This window comes from Myotis daubentonii, chromosome 2 (assembly GCF_963259705.1).
Source record: "Myotis daubentonii chromosome 2, mMyoDau2.1, whole genome shotgun sequence".
In the NCBI taxonomy this organism is placed as follows: Eukaryota; Metazoa; Chordata; class Mammalia; order Chiroptera; family Vespertilionidae; genus Myotis; species Myotis daubentonii.
Genome location: NC_081841.1, coordinates 114,827,563 through 114,849,957, shown reverse-complemented (window position 1 = coordinate 114,849,957; position 22,395 = coordinate 114,827,563). Strand labels below are relative to the sequence as shown.

The 22,395-nt window shown below is 42.3% G+C and overlaps 2 pseudogenes; one reads left to right on the top strand and one right to left on the bottom strand.

Annotated features, from left to right (window-relative positions):
• The first annotated feature begins 4,570 nt into the window (after positions 1–4,570).
• On the top strand, positions 4,571–7,971 carry LOC132228245 (ankyrin repeat and SOCS box protein 6-like; annotated as a pseudogene).
• The window catches only part of LOC132226656 (jun dimerization protein 2-like), an 81,291-nt pseudogene continuing 66,186 nt past the window's right edge, over positions 7,291–22,395 (bottom strand).

Below are 22,395 nucleotides of genomic sequence, written 5' to 3'. Positions count from 1 at the left end.
TCGTAGTTTCTTAAGATAGGAACCAAAGTTAGAAAAGTCACTTTGAGAATAGGAGAGATAATGATTCAGGTTTGTGAATATGTAGCAGAATCAACCTGTTATACACTAAAGATCTGTTATCTCTTTTCTTAGAAACTGAACCCTAATTCTTAGGTGAGCATCTTTCCTCCTAGAATAAGACTAGATGCTTCAATTTTACTTGCAGAAGTGTGGTCATGTTGAATAGATTTTTCCAATGAAATGATATCATAAATTTTGAATAGGACTTCTAATAGGGTTATCTAAAAGGGAAGGTGCATGTCAGCTCTATCCCTTCCTTTTGTCTGAAATGAGGTTATTGTGGCTGGAGTTACAGTTACTATTAGTATGGTAGAAGAGGGAGGAAGAAGCAGCCTCAATCCAATCCTTGATATATCTAGATTTTCCAAAAACAGTTTAAGACTGCATACCTCTGGACTTATTTTTTCATAACAGAGAATTAAATGTTTATCTGCTCTGAGCTTTAACCCCAGATCCCCTTATCCTGACTTCTTTTGATATTGCTATTTTTTCTTTTATATGAATTTAAAATAGAGCATAACTAATAGAGCATGTGATTCAAATATATAATCATCCCTATAAACTATGGATTTGAAGAGAAAACACTTTCTAAAAATAATGTAAAGAAAATTTAACTTTTAATTTAATGGAGAAGCATGCTTTTATAATGTCCAGGAAAACACACAAATATCTCTTTTACTGAGATTTGTGCCATACATTATATCCTCCACAGAAATAGTTGTCACTACCCCCAAACCTTTCTCAAACTCATTATTGAGTTCCAAATAATATTTTATCCCAAAAATGGGTCTGTGTTTTTTTGTGTCCTCTGTCTCCACCACCCCTAATTCTCTTACATCTGTTACACAATGTAAAATAATCTTTACTTCCAACCTTTATTTCTGGTCTTGCTCTTCCTCCCTTTTCTTTTAATTTAAAAAAATTAAATATTTTTATTGATTTTTAGAGAGAGAGGAAGGGACAAGAAGAGAGAGAGAGAGAGAGAGAGAGAGAGAGAGAGAGAGAGAGAGAGAGACAGAAACATCAATGAGAGAGAAATAATTGGTTGTCTCTTGCAATTGCCCTACTGGGGATTGAGCCTGCAACCCAAGGCATGTGCCCTGATTAGGAAACAAACAGGTAACCTCTTGGTGCATGGGACGATGCTCAACCAACTGAGCCATATTGGTTGGACTCTTTTCCCCTTATTTTAATTTAAATAAGCCCCAAGAAAAAAAGTAGTCTGCTTCAGATTCTTCCATAGCAGCTACAAGATGGGAGGGTTACAAGGATAGGAATCTTTATTCTGCCAAGGGCCATTTGGATATTTATAACATCATTCTCAGTCCATATAAAATTACCAACTTAAAAATTAGCCAGCTACATTTTGTCAAAAGTTTAATGAACTCACCCCTAATGCCTTGGCAGGGCCTCACCAAATTATTTTGAGTCCTTAGCCCATGACCAGATGATCCTCACACCTGAAGGAATGCATAGAGTATGTTTACATTAATATTTTTGAACTTTAGACAAAGTTGAGAGTAAGATACTTTTGAGATATCTAGGCAAAGATGTTTAATAGATACTTCTATGTAAGAGTCTGATGCTCATAATGGAATTTTGGGGGGATATATTAATTTGGGATTTGTCAACATACACCAAATAATCACAACCATACTAGTTGATAACATTGTCTAGGTTGAGAATGTAAAGTAAAAAAAGAAAAGTTTCTAGATAAATATTGAGATTACTTTTTGTTTAACTTCTTGACAGAGGTCAATGAGCTGGCAAAGGAACTGAGAAAGTGGATATTAATTGAGATCCAGGAAACTGTTATTTCAAGACACATAATGCTTACAAACTAGTTTCCACTTAAAAAGAGTGTTCAAAAGTGGTTTTCATTGGCCACTTTGCTAGACTGGGAGTTTGAGTATCTGAAATATTGAATTTCCCAAAAACAAGAAAATAAGATACACCTAACTGTCAAGTAACACTCCCTCCACATTCTGCGTGGAATAGGGTTCGGTATCTGAAAGAGGAGCCGCACAACAAATGAGAGAAAAAGACACGAGATAATTTTGCAATATTGGGGGACCAGGCGGGCAAGTCCTGAAGGACTTCCACCCAGGCTCAGGCCGCTCCAATCTTTTATTGATCTGGAGTAGCCCTTAGGGTAAGGAGGTTTCAATGACACACAGATCAGCAGACAATTTCCAGGAATAGACAAAGTATCTGATTAGCTCATCAATAGATGATTTCCAGGAATAGGCAGAGTATCTGATCAACAATAATCAACAAGGATCCACATAAGTATCTAAGGAATTAAGTGAACTAAGGTGGGGATGATGCTTCAACTATTATTACCTAAATTAACTGGGTGGTTCCTAGATTAACTGGGTGGTGCGCAGTCCTGACCTTTGCTAGGACTTCAAAGGTTACTAGCTTTTGGGGGTCTCTGTCTAAACTCAGCTAGTGAAGACAATGAATGGACTCCGGCACCTAAAAGTAAATGTTTATCAATTATTATTCTATGGGGAAAATGTTGCATTAATATTGGTAGATTTTAATTCAGAATCTGAAAGAGCAGGTGAATCAAGTTAATCACATATCACAATGCATCTTAATTTACTCAATTAAGTCTCATTCCTGATTGACTAGAAAATACACTAGGCCAGGTTCTGAAGGGATAGGTACAAAAGGTGGAAGGTAACATCTCAGAGGAGTTGCATAGTTCAGCTCTAACACAGGTTTTATTTAGGGGCTAAAATTCAACCATAACATCTTTCTGCTATGGAATTTTTATTAAAGCCATACTGATAGTCTTGTACTACTAAATATATTTGAAAGATAGCTTTCTGTATATAGACTTTATTTTACCAATTGTTAAAATCCTGATATCTGCAACTTAATTTTTTTTATTGTTTAAAGTCTTACATGTCTCCTTCTTTCCCGATTGACTCCCTAGCCACTCCAACCATCAAGGGCAAGCCACCGCCGCCCCAGTATCTGTGTCCATTGGTCATGCGTACAAGTCCTTTGGTTGATCTCTAACACTCCCCTACTTCCCCTGCCTTTTCCCTGAGGTTGGACGGTCTGCTCAGTGGCACCTTGTCTCTGGATCCATTTTTGCTCATCAGTTTATGTTGATCATTATATCCCACATATGAGTGAGATCATGTGATATTTATCTTTCTCCGACTGGCTTATTTCTCTTAGCATAACGCTCTCCAGGTCCACCCATGCTGTTGCAAATGGCAAAAGTTTCTTCTTTTTATAGCAGCATAGTATTCCATTGTGTAGATGTGGCACAGTTTTTTAATCCACTCATTTGCTGATGGACACTTAGGCTGTTTCCAAATCTTATCTATTGTAAATTGTGCTGCTACGAACATAAGGGTGCATATATCCTTTCTGATTCGTATTTCTGGTTTCTTTGGATATGTTCCTAGAAGTGGGATCACTGGGTCAAATGGGAGTTCCAATTTTAACTTTTTGAGGAAACTCCATATTGTTTTCCACACTGGTTGCGCCAGTCTGCATTCCTACCAGCATTGCATGAGGGTTCCTGTTTCTCCACATCCTCGCTTGCACTTGTCCTTCATTCATTTGTTGATGATAGCCATTCTGACAGGTGTGAGATGGTGCCTTGTTTTGATGTGCATCTCTTGGATGATTAGGGACTTTGAGCTTGTTTTCATATGTCTCTCAGCCTTCTGAATGTCCTCTTTTGAAAAGTGTCTATTTAGGTCCTTTGCCCATTTTTTGATTAGATTGTTTATCTTCCTTTTGTTAAGGTATGAGTTCCCTATAAATGTTGGAGATTAAACCCTTATCGGTGATAACATTGGCAAATATATTCACCCATCCAGTGGGCTTTCTTGTTGTTTTGCTGATGGTTTCTTTTGCTGTGCAGAAGCTTTTTATTTTTATATAGTCCCATTTGTTTATTTTCTCCTTAGTTTCCATTGTCCTAGGAGCTGTATCGGTAAAGATATTGCTATGACATGTCTGGTATTTTGCTGCCTATGGAGTCTTCTAAGGTATTTATGGTTTCAAGTCTTACATTTAAGTCCTTTAACCATTTTGAGTTTATTTTTGTGTATGGTGTAAGTTGGTGATCTAGTTTCATTTTTTTGCATCTATCTGACCAAATTTCCCAGCACCATTTATTGAAGAGACTGTCTTGACTCCATTATATGCTTTTTCCCTCCTTTGTCAAATATTAATTGAGCATAATAGCTTGGGGCTATTTCTGGCTTCTCTGTTGCCAGCTTAATTTTTATTTGTTTTTCCCATAAAAGAATGTGCAGCAAAATAGTCTAAGTAATTTACTTTTACATTTTCAACTTAAGTTTATCCAAATTATGTTTTCTTCCTAGAGAATAGGAATATGAATAAACTACAAATAATATAAAGTTTCTAACTTTACAGATATATCTCTGCAAATTTTTCTTTGCTCCTGAGTCAGTCACTTCCGATGCGGAGCAGCTGGATCAGCGGCGGAACCAGCGGGTGCGGGGGCTGGACCGGCACCGGGGAGGCCAGGCCCACAGCAGCTCCGCGCACCCTCTCGGGTCCCCTTGGCGGGAGGGGCGGCCGCCGGGATGCTCTTCCTGCATGGCTTCCGGAGGATCATCTTCGAGTACCAGCCGCTGGTGGATGCGATTCTGGGCTCCCTGGGGATCCAGGACCCGGGGGCCAGGAGCCGCTGGAGGGGCCCAGCTATGTGCCCAGCGAGGAGAGCCGGCTCCTTGTTCTCACCGAGCTTCTGGAGAGAAAGGCCCACTTACCAGGAGGGCGTGAGCAATGCGCTGCTGAAGATGGCCGAGCTGGGGCTGACCCAGGCGGCCGATGTTCTCCTGCGAAACGGGGCCAACCTCAACTTTGAAGACCCGGACACCTACTACACGGCCCTGCACATCGCTGTCCTGCGAAACCAGCCTGACATGGTGGAGCTGTTGGTGCGCCACACGGGGCCGACATTAACCGGAGGGACCGGATCCATGAGAACAGCCTCCTGGACCTGGCGAGCGAGGAGCCGGAGCGTCTGCCCTGCCTGCAGCGCCTCCTGGACCTTGGGGCAGACGTCAATTGGAAGACTGCTCTGCTCCACGCTCTGGCCAGCAGTGATGGTGTGCAGATCCACAACACCAAGAACATCCGGCTGCTGCTGGAGGGAGGGGCAAACATGAAGGCGACCACCAAAGACAGGGACACCATGTTCACCTGCATCATCTTCCTGTTCCGGGAGATGGTTGGAGGGGACAAAAAGGAGGCCCAGATGATCAACCACTTCTGCTTCCAAGTCACGCAGCTGCTTCTGGCTCACGGGGGCCGACCCCAGCGAGTGCCCAGCCCACGAATCGCTCACGCACATCTGCCTCAAGAGCTTCCAAGTGCACTTCCCTCTCCTGCACTTCCTGCTTGAGTCCGGAGCCGCCTATAACTGTTCCCTCCACGGAGCATCCTGCTAGTCTGGCTTCCACGTGGTCTTCGATAGGCTCTGCTCCCACCCAGGCTGCGCCGAGGACGAGAGCCACGGGGACCTCCTGCGCAAAGCCGAGACCATCCTGGATCTCATGGTGACTAATTCCCCAAAACTGAAGCTGCCGGAAAACTTCGACATCCATCCCGTGGGCAGCCTGGCAGAAAATATTCAGGCCCTTCACTCCGCCCTGAGGCAGCTGGAGAGCTACCCCCCGCCCCTCAAGCACCTGTGTCATGTTCACATCCGGCTCTACCTTCAGCCCGGTGGATGAGAAGGTCCAAGCCCTGCCTCTGCCTGACAGGCTGAAGTGGTACCTCCTCAGTGAGCACAGCAGCCCCGTTGGAGGCTGACATCTGACCACTCCAGACCGAAAGGACAGTCTGGGCCCCTCAGCCAGCCCGCTGGTGGACTAAAGTCCCGGCGGTCTTGGGGGAACCTTCGGTCCCACCTGTGAGAAGGCGCAGGCTGCCTGTCAGAAGGTGTAGGCTGGTACAGGAGAGCCGGCAGCTGCGGTCATTCCTGTGGGAAAGGCTGTGTCTTCAGGAAGATGGCCCCCATCCCTTTGACAGTGACCCAGTTCTCAACCCACATGGCAGAAAATGACAGGGCTTTGGGACAGGCGTGAAAGGACTGGTGGGCATTCCTGAGCACAGGACTCCTGTGAGCTGCATGGACAGAGCTGAAGCCAGAAGGAACTGAGTGGGCCTTTGTGGGTGCAGCCCTTTACTCCACAGAAGGGCTTTGGTGGGCGGGGAGAGAGCGGAGCTGCTTCCTGCTGGTGTCGCCGCCCCGCCCACCAGGGCACAGGGCTGTGCCAAACCCAGCTCTTGGGGACCATGCCTTCTGCTAAAAATCAATCATGCATGACCAGGGACATTCCAAAATGTCTCCCCTGAGGACGAAAGCTACCAGGACTGAAGGCTGACTCCTGCCTGGTGCTGAGCCTCACAAAGCTGTCACGATGGTCCTTGTGAATTGTGTAAATGCCTCAGATATAAGCTAAGGCAACTAAAAGCATATTTATATTACCCAATTAGACTGACTTCTCTGGACTTAAAAGGTCCTTGATAACATCTCTGCCCCCCATTTCAGGATGAGGAACCTCACAGTGTCCTGGAAGAGGGGGTCAGCACGAGCAGACAGTGCATTAGGGCTCAAGTAACACTTGTCCCATAACAAAAACGCCACTCCAGACCGTGGGGCCTTCCAACACAGGTATTCACCCTTTTTATTTCTGACTGAAAACGTCCGCCAAGGAGGAACCACAAGGCATGGCCAAGAGTGAGCTGTGGGCCTCTTCTGGCTGCTGGCTGCTGTGACCACCACATTAGGGACATGAGGGCCCATCACCAGAGGACTTGGAGCATGAACCTGCCACCAGCTGTGATACAGCGGCCGCGCCTCTCCCCAGATGTCATGTCCTCAGCTGCGGTCAGGGTTCTCTTCCTCTTAAGGCCACCAGGCCTGTGGCTGGTGATGGAAACCAGGAGTCTCCGCTTCTGATGGGTCGCCATACCCCACAGACCTGCACTGCCCAGGCCCCACTTGAGGGCAGAGGAGCCAGGCGCTTGCCTCACTGCCCATTGGATGGCACTCCTCCCCGGTGGGTCCTGTGGTTAAAAAGAGCCTGTATAGCCAGTGGATGGCAGGCAGGTACATTTACTGGCATCACTCAACTCCTGCGAACCATCGGCATGAGCCTCTGATGGCACCTGGCTGCCAGCTGTCCGCCCCCGCCAGTCCCTCTTGCCCTGCAGCCCTGCTCATCTCAGGGCCAAGCTGTAGACGTGGTAGATCTCATTGGGGAGGTTCTCCTGCCGCTCCTGGGCAAGGAGGCTGAGGCCTGCACTGCGGGCGATGCCGTGGACCACCTCGAGGTCCCAGCACAGGCTGCTGCCCACATCGTCCAGGATCACGCCCTCCTGGGCCATGTTGTCTTTGATGATGATGATGATGCTGTTGGGGCGCAGGCCCTGCTTGCAGCACCGCAGAAACTCGGCCAGGTGCTGATCTGTCAGGTGGCCTGGAAGGCAGAGACATGGGAACAAGATGGTGCGGGCACACTCTCCACTGGCTGCTCCTCAGCCACTGCTCATTCCACTTTGCATTTTATGATTGACACATAGGGCCAACTGCCCTCAACAGTCCAGGGGGGTCACTGAAGCCCATTTTGTGAAAGAGGAGACTGGGTCGAAGACACTGAGCCACAGGCAGCCATGAAATGTGCAGCTGGGATTCCACCCTGACCAGTGACTTTAGGCCCTGCCTGACAAATCACTCCACATGCTACCCACCCTCCTAGGCCTGGACCAGGGCGGTGTACCCAACAGTTCATTCCCTCCATTAGAACTCCAGACAGGCTTTTTGGGACCACAGAATACAGGGCCAGATGCAGTAGGTCCCATAGGGTGGTGCTGCCTGTCTGGGAGGGTGGCTGACCACTGGCACAGTGGCCTGCTCAAGACCAGCAGTCTGGGCAGAGCACCCTGCACGTGTTGTTAGGCCAAGAGGGTGCAGTACATGATGGCAAAGCCGGCTTATTGCCAATAGCAGGGACAGCCAAAGCTTCAACCTTCCTCTTGAAAAAAACCCTTTTATAAAAATAAAAAATAAAAAATTTTCTTTGCTCCTATTCTTAATGCTCATAATTTTAATAATAAACTGCCACATATGCTTAATTATTTTAAAATTGTTATATAAATCATTGAATGACTGTAAGTACATTTTGATTAAGAAATACATTTTATTTTCTTATAAAATCAAACCTGAAAGAGTAACATTTATTTCTTTTCTTCCTATTCTGAGCTGCTACCCTGAATCAATACTTTCTATTTGCATTAGAGCACTACATCATGGTGCTCTTTTATGCATGACTTCCTTCATTTTGGGGAAGTATTTTATCTACTTCTTTGTACCATACATTTATTTTGATTAAATTTTTAAAATATTGGTTAGCATTTTAAAAACTAGCCTTAAGTAGAATTTTAACCTTCTGAATTACATCTATTTGCAATGTGCTTTTTATTCAATGGTGTATTCTTCCTATATAGTGTATTGTTATTTCATCTGAGATAAAATTTTAAGACTTGAAAATCACAATTTTTAACACAATTGTATATTATGGGAAGATATATTTTGGAGTGATACTTTTTGAAAATATTTTCATAACACATGTGTACATTTCTACTCAGCCTCCCATTTCAAAAGGAATAATTGGAGAAAAGGAGCAAAGTTTAAGATTCTTATCCCCTGGGTGGCAATTTTAGCTCTATTGCTTATCAGTTGTGTAACCTTGGGCATAATATTTTGTTTTCTACACATCAGATTCATCATCTGTAAAACAAAATTATTAATTCATTAGCTAGAATTCTCTTTTATTATGAAAGATATGTTAGCTCATGCCATTTTGGTGACCACATGGCATAAGCTAAGATCTTTAATTCAACATACTTTACGGGAACTTAACATTATCCAGAAGCTCTACAACTATCATACTCAGTGTCCAGCTTAGAATACAAATGTGCAAAAAAATGAATAAATAACATTCTGTCAAAAAATAAAGCAGATACTTCAGATATTAGAAGGAGCAGAAGAAAAAATATAAAACATAAAGCTGCTATTATGAATGTTTTAAAGAACTTAATTAAACTTATGGTGATAATATACAAAGAGATAGAAAGATATGCTAGCTTATGCCATTTTGGTGACTACATGGCATAAGCTTTTTTGTGAAATATTAATCCTAAGTAGAAATCATTATTATTATTATTGCTATATATGCACTTAATATCTAGAAAAAAGCAGCATTACAAAATGTATTTCATATAAAGTGTTTAAAATTTTATGAACTGAAAAGTTGATAAACCACTGAGTTAGAAAACCTACCCCAATCTATATTTTTCTAGAACTATTCACTTGCAAAGCAGATATATGCAGTAGAAATACTTTAGATATAAAATCAGAAGACCTGAGTTAAAATTCATCTTTTTTATCACTCTGTCACAATAAGCAAATAACAGCTTTTCTTCATTTAAGCTTTCTTATTTTGACAACAGTTAAAATGTATTTCTGTTTTGAAAGAGTAGCTAGTATAGGACTTGGCATTCCAACACTAACTCCAGTAAAATTGTATCAAATTTTGAAATCAATATTTTCAGACATTGTAAAAGAGGCAGTTGAGGACAACTATCCTTGGGGAAAGAAAAGAATATAATGTGAGCCCCAGTATTTCAACAATTGCCACAACTTTGTCTAGAGTACTTTACTGACAGAGAGCATAGAAATAGAAACAAACTTGAGTGAAAGTCTTGCTTAACTGTGGAGACAGAGTCTAGATTTACAGGCTACTGAGGCAGTTGGAATTGTAGGAAAAGTATGTAAGATGGAAAGGATATTTCTACTCTTTCATTTTTAAAATGATTTGGTTGAAAAAGCAAAGGGTTGAGATCTGTCTGGGATTCCTAGAAGAAAATAGTTATTGTGGAGCTGACCTGTGAAAGGAATGACATTTTGTCTAAAGTAGGAGGAAATTATGCAGCTCATTGGTCTTCAATGGAAACCCAAAAAGATCATACATTTTTGTAAAGGCCATATGCAAGAGTAAGGGTAAAGCCTTAGTATTAAGTAAGAATGAAAACAAAATAAATATTCCTCAGTAACAAATGAATTCAAGTCTTAGTTATCTACCAACAACTTATCTGCCAAAATAAAATTCAACATACTTTAAGGGAACTTAACGTTATCCAGAAGCCATACAACTATCATACTTGGTGTCCAGCTTAGAATACAAAATTACCAAATGTGCAAAGAAAAATAATGATTAAGTAACATTCTGTCAAAAGATAAAGCAGATACTTCAGATATTAGAAGGAGCAGAAGAAAAATATATAGCATAAAGCTGAAACTATGAATATTTTAAGGACTCAATTAAACTTATGGTAATAATACACAATGAGATAGAAAATATGAAAAAGAAAAACAAAAATATGAGAAATTTCAAAACAACATAGTTATATTAAAAAAACAGTACTGGATGAGGTTATTGCAGACTGGGATATAAAAAGAAAAAAGAAGTGAACTTCAAATTATAGTTTGAAATTCTTTGATTAGAAGAACAAATAGAAAAAAAATAGGATGTGAAATATAAGTAGTCTTAGTAAATTGTGGGACAATACTGTTTAATACATATATGTAATTGGAATTACTAAAAGGAGAAAAAAGAATACCAGGCAGAATAAATATGCAAGTAAATAATGGCCACATATCTTCCATATTATGAAGTTCAGCAAATGTCAAATAAGATAAAGACAGCAAAAATTACAAACAGGTGCATCATGTTAAAATTACTGATGACCAAGGACAAAAAAATATGAAGAAGCCAAAGTAAAAAGACATTACATGTAGTAAAATAGCAATAGGAATTACTGCATTTTATTATCAGAAAGAAAGAGAGCAAAAAAACATTTAAAAAAATCTTTAAAGTTCTGAAATAATAAAAAAGGACAAAACATCAGTTCCAAATGATCTAACCTAATAAAAGAGAAACATGCAAATTGGCCACACCTCCACTATGCCCCAAGCCACGCCCACAAGCCAATCAGAGCAACTATATGCAAATTAACCCAACCAAGATTGTGACCAGCAGCCACAGAGCTGGAGCAAGCAGGAGGCTTGGTTGCCCCAGCGATGGAGGAAGCCAAGCTTCCTGCCTGCCCTGGCCGGCTGTGATCACCGCTCAAGGCAAAAAAGTTTCAATTATAGAAGATAAATAAATCCCAGATATCTGCTTCCAGCCAGCCTCCACTGGGAGCTTGGGTGGCTGGAGGCCATGGTCAGCATGAAAACAGCCATCAACCCCTCACCCAGGCTGGCCAGGCACCCCAATGGGAACCCCACACTGATCTGGGACACCCTTCAGGGCAAACCAGCGAGCCCCCACCCATGTACCAGGGCTCTATCCTATATAATAAAAGAGTAATATGCAAATTGACCCTATCAGCAGAATGACTGGGAATGGCTGGTCACTATGACACACACTGACCACCAGGGGGCAGATGCTCAATGCAGGAGCTGCCCCCTGGTGGTCAGTGTGATTCCACAGGGGGAGCTCTGCTCAGCCACAAGCCAGGCTGCTGGCTACCAGTACAGTGGTGGTGGCAGGAGCCTCTCCCGCCTCCTCAGCAGCACTAAGGATGTCTGACTGCAGCTTAGACCTGCTCCCGGCTGGCAAGTGGACATCCCTTGAGGGCTCCCAGGCTGCCAGAGGGATGTCTGACTGCCAGCATAGGCCCAGTCCCCTGGGGAGCAGGCCTAAGCCAGCAGGTGGTCATCCCCTGAGGGGTCCCAGACTGTGAGAGGGCCCAGGCCGGGCTGAGGGACCACCCCAAGTGCAAAAATTTTTGTGCACCGGGCCTCTAGTCTATATATATAAAAGCATAGCCTTAAGAGATGGTGGTTGGCAGGGTGAGGTGAGGGAGAGAAAGTGAGTGAGTGAGGGAATGAAAGGAGAGTGTGTGGATGTGTGTGGTGTGTGTGTGTGTGAGTGAGTAAGGGACAGTTAAATCCTTCAGGAGCAGCAGGGGCTGGCAGACCAGGTTCTCTTGAACAGGGAGAGACTACCACCACTGCAGGCACTCTATAGACTGCAGGACTCTGGCACAGAGCCCACGCCATCTTGAAGGGGAGAGGGGCCTCTTCTAGGAACTCATCAGCACCACCACACAGACAGGCTTTGGACACTGCCCGTGACCCAGCAGTGACTCCAGCCAAAATCCTGCTGCCCCACCCGCAGACCTGTGGACCCTGGGACCTCCACCTCCAAAGGTGCACTGCTTCTGCAGCAGTAAGTGCAACATCCCCTCTCCCCAGCGGTAGAATTCCAGACACCACATTCATGTGTTCCCAGCTCACAGGCATCCAGGGCACAACACTTCGTAGGTAGCTCTTGAATGCTGCTGTGAGCCCCAGCTGAGTGTGATTTTGTACAGACAAGGCCATGCTGCCCTGCAGTAGAAATTCTTAACTTCCGCTTCCTAAATAACTGCCCACAGACAACCAAGCTGTGCAACTTCAGTGTCAGGGCTTCCCAGAGTGATTCAGAGCTCTGCACTGGCAAAGGCACTGCCACAGTCATGCATTTTCAACAAGCAGGCACCCAGAGCCCATCTATCCACAGGGCGCTCCTGGGAGCCGCTGTGAGTCCCTGCTGGGTGCGATCTTGGACAAACAGGGACGCACTCCCCTCCCCCACCCCCCACCCCCCCACCCCTGCCAGGGCAGTAGAAATCCTGAATTCACTCATCCTGGATACCTGCCCACAATGCCTCAATTATGCGGCTTCAGTGCCAGGGCCCTTCAGAGTGCTTCAGTGCGCTGTGATGACAAACGCACAGCTGGTGCCCCTGTGAGCCGCCACTGGGAGTGCGCACCTATCCACCACAGGTGCAACAGCAAAAACTAAGTCTTCCCACCCCACAGCTGCAGAACTCTGGACTCCACAGTCTCACCTTTCCAGAGCACAAGCCTCCTAAGCCCACAGGCAGCTCTTGGGCACCTCTGTAAGCCCCCACTGGCACACACTTATGCAAACAGGGAGCACTGCTGGGTTGTAAACATGCTGAATTCCCTCTTCTGGAATACCAGCCCACAGACAACACAATCCCATGGCTTCAGCGCCAGGGCCCTTCAGAGTGCATCAGTACAACCTGCTGGCAAACGCACCATGGATGTCCCTCTGAGCTGCCACTGGGGGAACGTGTATCTAATCACAGAAGCAGCAGCAAAAGCTGAATCTGGCCACCCCACAACTACAGAACTCTGGACACCACAGTCACGCTTTTCCAGAGTGCAGGTCTCCTGAGCCCCACCACCCCAACAGGTGGTTCCTGGGTGCCACTGTGAGTCCCTGCTGGGCATGGGTGATTTCAACCAAGGGTCCAAGACAGCAAAAATTGGGACCCCACTCCACGGCTGCTGACTTCTAGACACCACAGTTGCACCTTTCCTGCTCGCAGGCCTACATCAAGAGAACTCAAATAGCTCAAGTAGGGAGCTACACTAGATTACCAAGCCCAGGAGACCTGAGAGATCACACCAGTAGCACCATTCCCAAAAGAACCTGGTTAGCAAAGCAATTGGATCTACAATTAAAACCTTACAGCAAAACATGGGAAGACAAAAAAGCAATCCCGAAAGGAAAGAAAAAGAAGATCACCAGAATGGGAGTTAAATGAAACTGAGACAAGCAACTTTTCAGAGAAAGAATTCAGAGTAATGGTTATAAGGATGCTCAAATGGCCGGATGACAAATACACACAACTCAATGACAAATACACACAACTCAATGAGAATTGCAAGGAGCTGAATGAGAATGTCACCAACATCAAAAGGAACCAAGAGTAAATGAAGAATGACATAGCTGCAATAAAGAACACAATGGAAGACTTAAACAGTGGACTACCAGAGTCTGAGGACCGCATCAGCGAATTAGAAGACAAGGTAGGAAAATAAACACAAAGACAGGAACAACAGGAAAAAACTTAAAAAGCAAGAGGAGAACCTAAGGGAGCTTTGGGACAATACAAAACAAAACAACATTTGCATAATAGGGGTACCAGAAGGAGAGGAAGAGAAGCAAGGAATAGAAAACCTGTTTGAATAAATAATGACAGAAAACTTCCCTGATATTGGCAAGAAAAAAACTATGCAAGTCCAAGAAGCACATAGAGTCCCAAATAAGATAAACCCCAAAAGACCAGCACCAAGACACATCATAATTAAATTGGCAAACACCAGCAACAAAGTAAGAATCTTAAAGGCTGCCAGATAGAGACAAAAAGTTACCTACAAGGGAGCTCCTATTAGAATATCAACTGGTTTCTCTACAGAAACACACCAGGTCAGAAGGGAATTGAATTAAATATACAAAGTGATGCAAAACAAGGGACTGAATTCGAGAATACTATATCCAGCAAAACTATCATTCAAAATTGAAGGTGGAATCAGGAGCTTCACAGACAAAAAAGGGCTAAGAAAGTTTATTACTACCAAGATAGCAATGCAAGAAATCATAAAGGGACTGCTGTAAAAAGAAGAAACAGAAAGGCAAGAAGAAACACAAACATTAAGAATAAAAATGACAACAAATAAGTACTTATAAATAATAACATTAAACATAAATTGATTAAATGCACCAATCAAAAGACAAAAGGTAGCTGAATGGATATGAAAACATGGCCCATATATTTGCTGTCTGCAAGAGACCCACCTCAGAACAAAAGATTCACACAGACTGAGAGCGAAGAGATGGAAAAAATTTTTCAGGCAAATGGAAATGAGAAAAAAGCTAGGGTTGCAATACTTATATCTGACAAAATATACCTCAGAATGAAGACCACAATAAGAGATTAGGAAGTCCAATACATAATACTAAAGGGAGCAATTCAACAAGAAGGTATGACTCTGGTAAACATATATGCACACAATGCAGAAACACCCAAATACATAAAACAACTTCTGGAAGATATCAAGGGAGATATAGATAGCAATACAGTCAGAGTAGGGGGCTTTAATACCCCACTTACACCACTGGATAAATCCCCTAAACAAAAAATTCAGCAAAGAAACAGCAATCCTAAATGACTCACTAGATCAGGTGGACTTAATTGACATCTTCAGAATATTTCACCTCAAAGCTAGAGAATATACATTCTTCTCCAGTACCATTGGACATTTTCAAAGATAGACTACATGTTAGGGCACAGGAAAAGTCTCTTTAAATTCAAAAGGATAGAAATCATAACGAGAATCTTCCAGATCACAATGGCATAAAACTAGAAATCGAAATCAACTACAATAAAAACAATGAAAAAATACACACTTGGAGGCTAAATAGCATGCTATTAAACAATTATTGGGTTACCAAAGTGATCAAAGAAGAAATCGAAAGCATCCTGGAAACAAATGACAATGAAAACACAGCAATCCAAAATCTATGGAACATGATAAAAGCAGTCCTGAGAGGCAAGTTCATAGCTCTACAGTCCTATCACAAAAACCAAAAAAAAAACTGGTAATGAACTACTAACCTTGCAACTTAAAGAATTAGAAAGAGAACAAAAAAAAAAAAACCCTCAATATCCAGAAGGGAGGAAATAATAAAGATCAGAGCAGAAATAAACAACATAGAGACAAAAAAAAATACAAAAGATCAATGAAACCAGGAGCTGATTCTTTGAAAGGATAAACAAGATTGATAGTCAGGCGCACCAAGAAACAAAGAGAGAGGACTCAAATAAACAAAATCAGAAATGAAAGAGGTGAAGTAACAACCAATCCCACAGAAATACAAAGGATTTAAAAAAAAAAATACTATGAACAACTCAACTCCAAAAAACTGGACAACCTCGTTGAAATGGACACATTCCTAGAAAAATACAAGCTTCTAAAACTCAATCAGGAAAAATAAAAAAATTTGAATAGGCCGATAACTACTGATGAAGTTGAAACAGTAAACAAGAAGCTTCAAGCAAATAAAAGCCCTGGACCAGATGGCTTCATAGGGGAGTTTTACTGAACATTCAAAGAACTAAAACAAAAAAATTCTCAGACTATTCCAAAAAATTCAAGAGGTAGGCATACTTCCAAGCTCTTTCTATGAAGCCAGCATTACCCTAATCCAAAACCAGATAAAGACACTAAAAAGAAAGAGAATTATAGGCCAATATCCCTCATGAACATAGATGACAAAATCCTCAACAAAATTATAGCAAACCGGATCCAGCATTACATTAGAAAGATCATACACCCACTGGGATTTATTACAAGGATGAAGGGCTGGTACAATATCTGCAAATCAATAAACATGATACATCACATAAACAAATTAGGAGAGAGAAAGAAAATGGCGACCAGCAGGAAGGTAGGGAGGGAGAGAGTGTGAGAGTGCAAGGAAGTGATAGAGGAGTGTGTGGACGTGTGTGGTGTGTGTGTATGAGCTAGGGACAGTTAGATTCTGCAAGTCTTCTAAGGGGCTGCTAAACTGGGCAGTCTTAGGCAGCGGAGTACTGCTCCCTGCGTGGACACTCCTAGGCGGCAAGCACAGGCACAGCAACCATGCCATCTTGGGAAAAAGAGCTGCTTGAGACTAGGATCCTTGCCTCAGCACTACCCAGTCTGATCTCAGAAGCATACCAGGACCCTGCAGCCACTGGGGACAGAGACCTGTGACCACAGCCACAGACCTGCAGACACCAAAATTTCAGAAATCCCCATGGCAGATCCGTGAGTAATAGAGCCCATTCCCCCTTCCCGCAGTCTCATGGGCAGCGCTATAGTAACTGATAGACCCACCCTTTGCCGGGGCCTAAGTGCCACAGGAACTTTAGCCTGGAAGTGCTGGAGCACCTTGGAACTAATCCCACGTAGGGCAGGGTTCAGGAGTCCTGGGCTGGGAGCAAATGCTCAAACACCTGTAACTGGTCCGACACACACTACCTGCTCCAGGAGTCCTGGCCTGGGCACAAACACCTGGAACTGGTCTTGCTCACACTGCCGGATTCGAAGCCCTGAGCTGGGAGCAATCGTGCGAAAACCAGGAATTTGTCCTGCATAGCAGAGGCCCAGGGACCAGGATTCTCTGGGCAGGAGGCAGCACCAAGCACCAGTGACTTGACTGTGTTTCTTATCACCTGCACCAGAGATCCTGATTCCCTGTGCATTCATACTAAGAGCCAGTGACTCCAATTCCTGGTGCAAGGGCACACAGGGAACCTGATTCTCAAGGCGAGATCGAGCAAAGCAACAGAGAATCTGATACTAGATTCTGGGGAACTCTACTGGCACACGCTAGGGGGCTCTGATTTTCAAACACTCCAGGGGGGTCTCTGTTTCAGAACAGTTCAGGCAGGGTCCTGATTCTAAGGGCGCGCACGAAGCCACATTGAGAGCTGGCAACACTGACTCTGAGCGAGCCTGGTTCCCACCAATCCACAACAACCACACATCTTAGTATCAGAGCTCTTCAGTGACACTAGGGTGGTGGAAGCCTCCCACTGCACATGGCCCAGGCCCACTAAACTCGATGTTTGAACCAATGGGAGATAATCAGAATGAAGAGACCACACAACACCCAGAGGAAAGACAATGAGGAGTCGCCAAGAAAGGAAATTAATGAAGTTGAAGCATGCAACATGACAGAAAAAGAATTCAGAATAATGGTTGTACAATTCATTCACCGGATGGATGAGAAAATCAACAACATATGCAAGAATCAGGAAGAAATGAAAAGTGATATAGCTACAATGAAAAACACCATGGAAAGTTTCAACAGCAGACTAGAAGAAGCAGAGGACTGAATTAGTGAGTTAGAAGATAAGGCAGAGAAACAAGGTCAATCTGAACAGCAACTGGAGAAAAAAATTAAAAAACAGGAGGAGAGCCTAAGGGAGCTTCGGGACAACATGAAATGAAGTAACATATGCATAATAGGGCTGCAAGAAGGACAAGAAGAGCAGCAAGGATTAAAAAATCTATTTGAAGAAATAATGTCAGAAAAATTCCCAGATATGGGGAAGAAAAAAGTTACAAAAGTACAGAGAGCCCCAAGCAAGATGAATCCCAAAAGACCCACAAAAAGACACCTCATAATAACAATGGCAAATGTACAAGACAAAGAGAGAATCTTAAAGGCTGCAAGAGAGAAACAGAGTTACCTACAAAGTATCCCCCGGAAGATTATCAAATGATTTCTCAACAGAAACACATCAGGCCCGAAAAGAATGGACAGAAATTAACAAAGTGATGCAAAGCAAAGGACTGAATCCAAGAATACTCTATGCAGCAAGGCTATCATTCAAAATTGAAGGGGAAATAAGAAGCTTCACAGACAAAAAAAGGCTAAGGGAGTTTATCACCACCAAGCCAGCAATGCAAGAAAAGCTAAAGGGACTGGTGTAAAAAGAAGAAATAAAAAGCCCAGAAAGAAAACAGACACAAAAAAATAGAAATGGCTACAAACAAGTACCTTGGAATAATAACTTTAAACGTAAATGGACTAAATGGTCCAATCAAAAGACATTGAGTGGCTGAATGGATAAAAAAACATGACCCATATATTTGTGGTCTACAAGAGACCCACCTCATTAGAAGGGACTCACACAGACTGAAAGTGAAGGGATGGAAAAATATCTTTCAGGCAAATGGAAATGAAAAAAAAAAGCTGGGGTAGCAATACTTACATTGGACAAAACCGACCTCAAAGTGAAGCCTATAACAAAGGATAAGGAAGGCTACTTCATAATACTAAAGAGATCAATACAACAAGAGGATATAATCCTGATAAACATATATGCACCCAATGCAGGAGTACCCACATACATAAGAAAACTCCTGGAAGAAATCAGGGGAGAGATCGACAACAATACAATCATACTAGGGGACATTAATACACCACTGACATCACTGGATAAATCAGCTAGACAAAAACTCAGCAAAGAAAAAGCAATCCTAAATGACTCACTAGATCAGATGGACTTAATTGACATCTTCAGAACACTTCACCCCAAAGCCACAAAATATACGTTCTTCTCAGGTGCTCACGGGACATCCTCAAAAATAGACCAATATTGAGTCACAAACAAAGTCTCCCCAAATTCAAGAAGATTGAAATCATACCAAGCACCTTCTCAGACCACAAGGGCATAAACTACAATAAAACGAACACAAAATACTCAAACACTTGGAAGCTGAATAGCATGCTATTAAATATTGATTGGGTTAGCAATGAGATCAAAGAAGAAATTAAAAACACCCTGGAAACTACTGACAATGAAAACACATCAATCCAAAACCTTTGGGACACAATGAAAGCAGTCCTGAGAGGGAAGTTTATAGTTCTACAGGCCTATCTCAACAAACAAGAAAAAATGGTAGTAAATCATCTAAATCTACAGATCAAAGAATTAGAAAGAGAGCAACAAGAAAAGCCCATAGTGAGCAGAAGGAAGGAGATAATAAAGATTAGAACAGAAATAAATGACATAGAGACCAAAAAAACAATACAGAAAATCAATGAAACCAAGAGCTGGTTCTTTGAAAGGTTAAATACAATTGAAAAACGTCTAGGCAGGCTCACCAAGAAACAAAGAGAGAGGACCCAAATAAACAAAATCAGAAATGATAGAGGCGAAATAACAACAGACCCCACAGAAATACAAATGATTGTTAAAAAATACTATGGACAACTCTATTCCAACAAACTAGACAACCTGGAGGAAATGGACATATTACTAGAAAAATACAACATTCCAAAACTTAATCAGGAAGAGTTTAAAAATCTCAATAGGCCAATAACTATGGAATAAATTGAAGCAGTCATCAAAAAGCTTCCATCAAACAAAAGCCCAGGACCAGACGGCTTCACAGGGGAGTTTTACCAAACATTCAAGGAAGAACTAAAACCTATCCTCCTCAGACTACTACAAACAATCCAAGAGGAAGGAAGACTTCCAAGCTCATTCTATGAAGCCAGCATCACCCTAATACCAAAACCAGGTAAAGACAACACAATGAAAGAGAATTACAGGCCCATATCCCTCACGAACACAGATGCCAAAATCCTCAACAAGATCTTAGCAAATCGGATCCAGCAGTACATCAGAAAGATCATACACCACAACCAAGTAGGATTTATCCCAGGGATGCAAGGATGGTACAATATCCGCTAATCAATAAATGTGATACATCACATAAACAAATTGAAAGAAAAAAAACACATAGTCATATCAATTGATGCAGAAAAGGCGTTTGACAAAATTCAACACCCATTTTCGATAAAAACTCTCAGTAAGGTGGGAGTAGAAGGATCATAACTCAACATAATAAAAGCCATATATGACAAACCAACAGCCAACATCATACTGAATGGACAAAACTAACACCATTTCCCCTAAGAACAGGAACAAGACAGGGATGCCCACTCTCACCACTCCTGTTCAACATAGTACTGAAAGTATTTGCCATTGCAATTAGACAAGAAGAAGAAATAAAAGGCATCCAAATTGGAAAAGAAGAAGTAAAACTGTCCTTATTTGCAGATGACATGATATTATACTTAAAAAACCCTAAAGACTCCATCAAAAAGCGATTAAACTTAATAAAAGAATTTGGCAATGTATTAGGATACAAAATTAATGCCAAGAAATCTATGGCATTTCTATACACCAATAGTGAATTTGCAGAAAGAGAGACTAAAAAAGCAATCCCAATTACCATCGCACCAAAAAAATTAAGCTACCTAGGAATAAATTTAACTAAAGAGGTAAAAGACCTCTACTCAGAAAACTACAGGACATTGAACAAAAAGAGATAGAGGAAGACATAAAGAGATGGAAGAACATACCATGTTCTTGGATTGGTAGAATCCACATCATTAAAATGTCCATACTACCCAAAGCAATCTATAAATTCAGTGCACTTCCCATTAAAATACCAATGGCATATTTCACAGACCTAGAACGAACTCTCCAAAAATTCATCTGGAATGAAAAACGACCCCGAATAGCTGCAGCGATCCTGAGAAAGAACAAAGTAGGTGGGATCTCAATACCAGATAACAAGCTGTATTACAAAGCAACTGTTCTCAAAACTGCCTGGTACTGACAAGAACAGACATATAGATCAATGGAATAGAATAGAGAGCCCAGAAATCAGCCCCAACCAAAACGCTCAATTAATATTTAACAAAGGAGGCAAGAACATTCAATGGAGTCAAGATAGTCTCTTCAATAAATGGTGTTGGGAAAACTGGACAGATACATGCAAGAAAATGAAACTAGACCACCAACTTACACCATACACAAAAATAAACTCAAAATGGATAGAGGACTGAAATATACGACGGGAAACCATAAAAATACTAGAAGAATCCTAAGGCAACAAAATCTCAGACATATGCCGAAGCAATTCCTTCACACATACAGATCCTAGGGCATTGGAAACTAAAGAGAAAATAAACAAATGGGACTACATCAAAATAAAAAGTTTCTGCACAGCAAAAGAAACCATCAACAAAACAACAAGAAAGCCCACTACATGGGAGAACATATTTGCCAATGTTATCACTGATAAGGGTTTAACCTCCAACATTTATAGGGAACTCATACAACTCAACAAAAGGAAGATAAACAATCCAACCAAAAAATGGGCAAAGGACCTAAATAGACACCTTTCAAAAGAGGACATGCAGAAAGCCAAGAGACATATGAAAACATGCTCAAAGTCGCTAATCATCTGAGAGATGCAAATCAAAACAACAATGAGGTACCATCTCACACCTGTCAGAATGGCTATCATCAACAAATCAACAAACGACAAGTGCTGGAGAGGATGTGGAGAAAAAGGAACCCTCCTGCACTGCTGGTGGGAATGCAGACTGGTGCAGCCACTATGGAAGACACTATGGAGTTTCCTCAAAAAACTAAAAATGCAACTCCCATTTGACCCTGTGATCCCACTTCTAGGAATATATCCCAAGAAAACAGAAACACCAGTCAGAAAGGATACATGCACCCCTATGTTCATAGCAGCACAATTCACCATAGCTAAGATCTGGAAACAGCCTAAATGCCCATCTGGAGATGAATGGATTAGAAAACTGTGGTACATCTACATGATGGAATACTATGCTGCTGTAAAAAAGAAGGAACTCTTACCATTTGCAATAGCATGGATGGAACTGGAGAGCATTATGCTAAGTGAAATAAGCCAGTCAATGAAGGAAAAATACCACATGATCTCACTCATTTATGGATAATAAAGACCATTATAAACTTATGAACAAAAATAGATACAGAGGCAGAGCTGCCTCGAAC